Raw genomic sequence first — 8,015 nt, 5'->3', positions numbered from 1 at the left:
AGAACAACCCAGAATTTCTTTAACTCTCTCCAGCCCTCCTCCGACCCGGCGTGAACGTGAGCAGAAGAACCAGGCCGGCCCACTGGCGTCAGGGGCCTGGTACCGCCGCGGGGTGTGTGAAGACGCCGGGGCCCGGCCCCACCCAGGGCAAGCGGCGGGGAAAGGCCTGGTCCCTCCTCCCCCCACCCCGACCACTTGTGAGGACTGGGGGCCCATCCCGCGCCGCCACCAATGCGATGGCCCAGTAGCAGATGACCAGTTCGTAGAAGGCCCTGCTGCTCGCGCCGAAATCCCTGCAGGAGGAAGCGGTGGAAGGCGCCGCATCACACTGGTGGATGAATCCGACCTCTACAACGGGGAGGTTGTCCTCTTCGGACCCCTAACACCCTCTACGAAGGCGGCTACTTCAAGGCTCATATTAAATTCCCTATTGATTACACGGATTCACCACCTACCTTGAGATTCTTGACCCAAATGTGGCTCCCCAACACTTAAGAGCGTGGAGATGTATGCGTTTCCGTTCTTCCTCCGCCTGTGGACGGCCGGCAGAGTGGAGAACCGCCCTCTGAAAGGCGGAACCCTACTCAAAATCTCAGGACTATCCTATTAAGTGTAATCTCATTGCTTAATGAGCCCAACACCTCCTCCCCAGCCGAGGTGGATGCTTCTGTTATGTTCAGGGAAGGGAGGGACAGTACAGGAAAAGACAAAGAATACGCCGAAATCATTAGAAAACAGGTTTCAGCCGCTAAGGCCAAAGCAGAAAAGGATGGAGCGAAGGTCCCCGCGACCCTGGCGGAATAATGCATCAAAACTAAAGTGCTGGGACTTCCCCGGTGGTGCGGTGGCTAGGGTTCAGCGCTCCCAAGGCAGGGGGCCCGGGTTTGATCCCTGGTCAGGGAACTAGATCCCGCATGTGTGCCCCAGCTAAAGATCCCACATGGGACGTTGAAGATCCCGCATGCATGTAACGAAGACCCAGCAAAGCCAAATAAATATTAAAAAAAAACAAACCACTAAAGTACTGCAGCCTCAGTTCGCCTCTACAAAGTGTTCACAGTGAAACACATTTGGTCTATTTTCAGATTCTTGAAGAATTAAATAGTCTTTCATCAAAAAGTAAATAAATAAAATTCTAAAAATTTCACAGGCAAAAATAATCTCAAAATGGATCATAGATCTAAATGTAAGAGTTACAACTATAAAAATTTCAAGAAGAACACACAGGAGAAATCTTTAGCAACTTTGGGTTTGGCAAAAGAATTCTAGATACAAAACAAGCAGCATGAACGAAAACAATTTCATAAATTGGACTTTATCAAAATTTAAAACTTTGCTCTTCAAAAGACCCTGTTAATGAAAGAAAAGATAAACCACAGACTGAGAGAAAATATTTGCAAAATATATATTCAAAAAGGACTTATACCTAGAATATATATAGAACTCTTACAACTCAATAATAATACGATAAATAACCCAAGAAATATGGGCAAAAATCTGAACTAATGCTTTACTGAAGAAGATATACAGATGACAAATAACCTCATGAAAACATGTTCCACATCATTAGTCACTATGGAATTTAATTAATTAAATAGATGCATTTAGATGTAAATTATATGCAAACTAGAACTACATGAGCTATCACTAGAATTTCTAAAACTAGAAAGACTATTCATACCAAGTGTTGATGAGCAAGTAAAACAACTGGAACTCTTATATGATGCTCTTTTATTTTTTTTAATTTTTATTACTTTTAATTTTATTTATTTATTTATTTTGGCTGTGTTGTGTCTTCGTTGCTGCACGCAGGCTTTCTCTAGCTGCAGCGAGCGGGGGCTACTCTTCATTGCGATGCGTGGGCTTCTCATTGCGGTGGCTTCTCTTGTTGCCGGGCACAGGCTCTAGGCACAGGGGCTTCAGTAGTTGTGGTTCGCAGGCTCAGTAGTTATGGCTCGTAGGCTCTAGAGCGCAGGCTCAGTAGTTGCGGCACATGGGCTTAGTTGCTCCACGGCACGTGGGATCTTCCCACCCATGTCCCCTGCATTGGCAGGCGGATTCTTAACCACCGCACCACCAGGAAAGTCCTTATGATGCTCTTTTAAAAGTAATATGGTACAACCACTTTGGGACACTGGTTGGCTGTGTATTATAAATACAACTCAGCAATTCCACTCTAGATATTTATCCCAGAGAATGAAAAATATATGTTCATAGCAGTTTTATTCACAATAGCCCTGGAAACAACCAGGTGTCCATCAACTGTTGAATAGATAAACAAATTGGGTTATAGCCTTACAATGAACTACTACTCAGCAATAAAGAGAAAGATACCTCTGATACAAGCAATATGGGTAAATCTCAAAAACGTTGAGTTCATACTGAATGTTTCCATCCATGCTAAATTCTAGAAAATAAAAGCTAATCTACAGAGACAGTAAGCAGATTAGTGGTTTCCTTGAGCTGTGGGTGAAGGAAGTAATGACCACAAATGGGCAAGGAGAAACATTCTGGCCTGATGGGTTTATTCCATATCGTGAGTGTAGTGGGAGTTACACAGGTGTATATATCAATATTTGTCAAAAGCCATAAAACGCTACACTTAAAATCTTTGAATTATTCTATGTAAATTATACCACAATAAAAATGTTTAAAGAACATTTTTAAAACCTGTTTAAAGTATGACCAAAGGAAATGAAAGTAGCGATTTGAATAAATATTTGTACACCCATGTTCATAGCAGTTTTGCAAAATAGACAAAGGGTGGAAACAACCCTTGTGTCCATGAACAGAAGAATGTGTAAACTAAATATGGTATATATGTACAATTAAACATTATTCAGCCTTAAAAATCTGACACGTGCTACAACATAGACAAGCCTTGAAAACATTATGCTAAGTGAAATAAGCCAGTTACAAAAGGACAAATAATGTGTGATTCCACTTATATGAGGTTCTTAAAGCAGTTGAATTCACAGAAGCAGAAAGTAGAACGGTAGTTGCCAAAGGGTGAGAGGAGAGGAGAATGAGAAGTTAGTGTTCACTGGATCAGAGTTGCAGGTGGGGAAGAAGAAAACGTTCTGGAGATGAATGGTGGGGATGGTTGCACAATAACATGAATGTACCTAATACCATAGAACCGTCCGTTTTTAATTGTTTCAAAAAGGTAAATTTATGTATATTTTACCACAATTTAGAAAAAGGAGAGGTAATGAATAGAATATGTGACAGGAAGAAGTGGACACCCCTTTGAAATTAATGCTTTGATTCTGTGGGTAGGGAAATCTTGGAAACCAAGATGAGCAACCCCGTCATGGAAAACTGATAAGCAAGGGATCAAGGAGACTAGAAAGAAAGAACTTCAAATAGGGACCATCCTGACCAGCAGGACAGGTGAAGCTGACAATTCACACGATTATCTTTATGCCGACACGCAAAGAAACGATCATCTTGAGTCTCTCCCAAAGGGTTATGTTTCTAACTCCCAAAAGCTTTCTATGGAAGCATGAATTTCATGGGAAATAGCTGGAGAATAGGCTAATGGAAAGATATGAATTTCGATTGGGCTCACTGTCTACACAACAATTTCCCTATGGGCTAAGACAAAGGGTCATTAGATTTGGAATCACATCCTCCATTCGCAAGAGAAACACTGACAACTTACTAAGATTCAGAGGAGATCAATAGGACAGAAGAATCAGCTAAACTTGCAGGTACAGCAGCTATGGCAACAACCTTGGCAAACCCTCCACACAGATAGCAACAAGCCACTTCAAAATCACTGGGAGCTGAGCCAAGACAGGGAACACTGAGACAAGGGCTTCGTAAATCCTAAGGATAAACTCCCTGCGCATGGAAAACAAAGGACAACTTCCAAAGCGTTTCCTTTGATTTCTTCTGATCTTTCTTAATTTAAGAACCCTGGCACTAAAGTCTGGAGATCAGACCCAGTCTCTCAAAGGGAAGGACAATCTGCCCCAAAGTCCTTAACATCGGGTCCAGTAAAACGTTAGATTGGCCAGGAGAGACTCAAACCCCAAGACTTTTTTTGAACAAAGGATAATTTTCAAGAATCTCAGGAACTTTTAGATACAGGATCAAAGATAACATTAATTCTGGGAGACTTGAACATAAGGAGAGAAATTTTTTTGACTATTGAAAGATATGGAGGAGAAGTAGCTGAGGTTCCTGGGTTAGGATAGTGGCCGGACACAGAGGACCAAAGAAGTTTTCCTGGGGTGGTATTTCCCTTCCCTGAGTGTGTAATTGCAAGGGATTTATTGCAATTCTAGGGATGGAAAGAGCCTTCAAATGTCGAAGAGTAGAACCCCCAACAACTGGACCTGCCAAAAGGGAAGCTCTAGAGCCACACTGCTGCAAATGTGGAATAGTACCACGATGCAGTAGGACTATAATAAATTTCATAGCAGGGATGTTGAAGAAACTGGGACTAACCTCACACACCACGTACCCCTTGAACCCTGGTTTGACTGGTCCAAAATAGAGATGGACCTTGAATCAACCTTTTGGTCATCTGTGGTCACTGATGTAGCAAATGCATCCTTTTAGATGCTAATTATGACCTGGTAATTTTGGTCATCAATATAGCGTGCCTTCGTCTGGCCAGAATGGCCCTACTATAGGATAAATTCTTTAGCACTGCATTATGATCTAATAAGGTAACATTTAAACAGGTGCCCTTGATCTGATTCAAGTAGAAGATGTATTCATTTTAGAGCTGGCACATTGGGGTAGCAGTTGGAAATAATTTTACTTGAGGCTCTGCCTTCCCTTATTTGTTTGACAACTAAAAATGATAGAACAATTTAACAGAAAAACTAAATTCAAGGGCCCTTCACCAAACAATGACTTTTATGGGAGTGTTGTTATTTTGAACATATAAATTATGCACTGAATGGAACAAAATGTTTGGCCTTGAAACTCTCATCACTAAACAGGATGCAAAGAAAGTAAGTGCCGGGTACGGATACTGACACAATGGGGGATTCTGCTGCAGTAACATCATTAGATCACGTGGCCTCCTGACAGGCAGGTTTCTTAAAGATTACACAGGCAACTTTCTAACCTCTCAGCCCATGTAACCCAGAAAGACTCCCCAGTGGACCCTCCAGTGATCCCTTGACGTGGAATCATTGGCATGTCCCTAAGGAAATGAAAATGTTGCCAAATGGTGTACTCATTTTTGAGTACAAATCAGTTGCCAGCCATTTATTGGTCCATCGTTAAAACAGAGCATCCCAAAGACAGAACATCAGGTCCTTCTGCCACCACCACAAATTTGATTATATCTGATACACAAGTACTCTCAAGGGATGACGGGCAGATGAGAGCTCCATTGTTAAATGGAAGCAGTAGAATCAGGATAGAGGACTGCCCTTCACAGAAGCATGCTGCACGACTAGGAGCCAGCCCTTGGCAAGAGCACCCTGACTGATGCCCAAGGTACACTTCTTCTTCTAAGAAACACTGTGCTTGACCACTGCACTCTTCACTCTGATACCTCCAAGACGATTATTTTCAAATACCACAAGATGTGGTAGCCATCCAAATCTCAGTGTGATTGGAGGTAGAGTCTTCTTCACCTTAACAATTTATCTTCTCAATAATTTCTCCCTTCACAATAATGCCCCCTTCACAGTCCCACCCTCCACACAACTCAAGCCCCATGGCAAAGGGTGAGGTAACAGTCTGGCCAATAAATAAATAAAAATACCACACACACGACTGGCCATTCCGCCACCATGAAGAGATCTGGAGCAATACAAGTGACAGGTCCCGAATGCTTCTTCATTAAAAAACTAGAGAGAAAATAGAAGTAGAGCTGACTTATTTACTGAATTGGGATAAAGAGTATACGGTTCATTGGGGAAAAAACATGGGTTGGTCAAAAATATATAAGTAAACACTTGTATCTGACGTTATATTTTCTTATATTTTAACCATGGTGGGGGGGACTTGTGGATGAAATGAGGACAGATATTCATTTCTGGGTGCCAGAAATGCTAAAATAAATATTCAAACTCCCTTTGACCCAATGGGTGGCAAGATACATGTGAACCACCTAGAAGCCAAATCATACAGGAAGCTTTAGTGGCTGAGGAACCAGGAAACATTGAATATTTTTTCAAACAGGGCCAGGGGAACTTTAATTTGAAATCCAGAAATCTTTTAAAACTAAGAGGCCTTTGATTAGTTTTTTCTTTTCTAGTCTAGTTCTCTAATCCTTCTTTTCTGTTGATGGACATAGTATCCTATGCAAGACTAGGGTACAACTTCACTGTACAAGCTTGTCCCAATCAACTGCACTTTTGGGGCCTGAATGTGGGGTTGCTTAGTCTGATGAGAAGCAAGGCTATTTTCAGCATTTATGGAAACATTTAACCAACTGTCATGGGCCATTTGACACATTGCAGCCTCCCATGCCAGAGTGGTCTCTATAGAGAGAAGAACCTTGGTCTCAAAGTATTAATTATATCCAGTTATACATGGCAATGGCTGGAGCATGTGGAGAACACTCAACCAGGAAAGAGATCAATCTGTTCTATTTTAGCAAGTAGAAAATCTAATTGTTGCTAGTGAAAGTTTATATACATTCTCTTATCATTGCAGAAACTGTAGGGAAGTTTTGCAAATGATAGCTAACATTCCAAGCAAGAAAGAATGGAAAACGTAAGTTAATAAATGATTTCTAATAGAACATTTAAAATAAAGAAGAAAGATGACTAATGGGTGAGATGTTCCCCAAGCATCCTGAGGATAAAATAAATTATTTTCAAAATATTGATTTGATACTAAACCAAATTATTCTTATCCTTCCATGTATGAATTAATTAATATGTTCACACACTACTTCCATTTAGGAGTATCAAGTGAAATCTATTCAGATATGGAATAGATCATTTCTTCAAGTAGTATAAATTCAGTAGATATAAATTGTTTTTCTGACATAGGAAGACATGCCAATATATAAATAGAATTAGAATACAAGATATAGTGACTTTCTAGTTTTCTGAAAGTTTGTAAAGCCACTACTTCAATCATATTTCATATCTCAAATTTCTACAGGTACCTATCACCATAAAAAAGTTAAACTTTTTGAATTATGGTTTTCTCAGGGTATAGGCCCAGTAAATCCCAGTAGGGATTTCTCAGGGTAAATCCCAGTAGTGGGATTTCTGGGTCATATGGTAGTTCTATTTTAGTCTTTTAAGGAACCTCCATACTGTTCTCCATAGTGGCTGTATCAATTTACATTCCCACCAACAGTGCAAGAGGGTTCCCTTTTCTCCACACCCTCTCCAGCATTTATTGTTTGTAGATATTTTTGATGATGGCCATTCTGACCAGTGTCAGGGGATGATAACTCATTGTACTTTTGATCTGTATTTCTCTAATGACTATTGACATTGAGCATGTTTTCATGTGCCTCTTGGCCATCTGTATGTCTTCTTTGGAGAAATGTCTACTTAGATCTTCTGCCCATTTTTTGATTGGGTTGTTTGTTTTTTTGATATTGAGCTACATGAGCTGTTTATATATTTTGGAGATTAATCCCTTGTCAGTTGCTTCATTTGCAAATATTTTCTCCCGTTTTGAGGGTTGTCTTTTCGTCTAATTTATGGTTTTCTTTGCATGGAAGTAACCTAAATGGCCATCAACAGATGAATGGATAAGGAAGATGTGGTACATATATAAAATGGAATATTACTCAGCCATAAAAAGAAATGAAATTGGGTCATTTGTAGAGACGTGGATGGACCTAGAGTCTGTCATACAGAGTGAAGTAAGTCAGAAAGAGAAAAACAAATATGTATATTAACGCATATATGTGGAATCTAGAAAAATGGTACAGATGAACCTATTTGCAGGGCAGGAATAGAGACGCAGACATAGGGAATGGACATGTGGACACAGGGTGGGGAATGGGGTGTGGGATGAACTGGGAGATTGAGATTGACATATATACACTACCATGTGTAAAACAGATAGCTAGT

General features: G+C 40.6%; 1 pseudogene; it reads left to right on the top strand.

Moving 5' to 3' along the window:
• Nucleotides 1-236: 236 nt before the first annotated feature.
• LOC112409682 (ubiquitin-conjugating enzyme E2 R2 pseudogene) lies at nt 237-852 on the top strand (annotated as a pseudogene).
• The last annotated feature ends 7,163 nt before the right edge of the window (nt 853-8,015 follow it).

This window comes from Neophocaena asiaeorientalis, unplaced genomic scaffold (genome assembly GCF_003031525.2).
Source record: "Neophocaena asiaeorientalis asiaeorientalis breed wild unplaced genomic scaffold, Neophocaena_asiaeorientalis_V1.1 scaffold521, whole genome shotgun sequence".
In the NCBI taxonomy this organism is placed as follows: Eukaryota; Metazoa; Chordata; class Mammalia; order Artiodactyla; family Phocoenidae; genus Neophocaena; species Neophocaena asiaeorientalis.
This window is presented reverse-complemented; position numbering and strand designations above follow the sequence as displayed.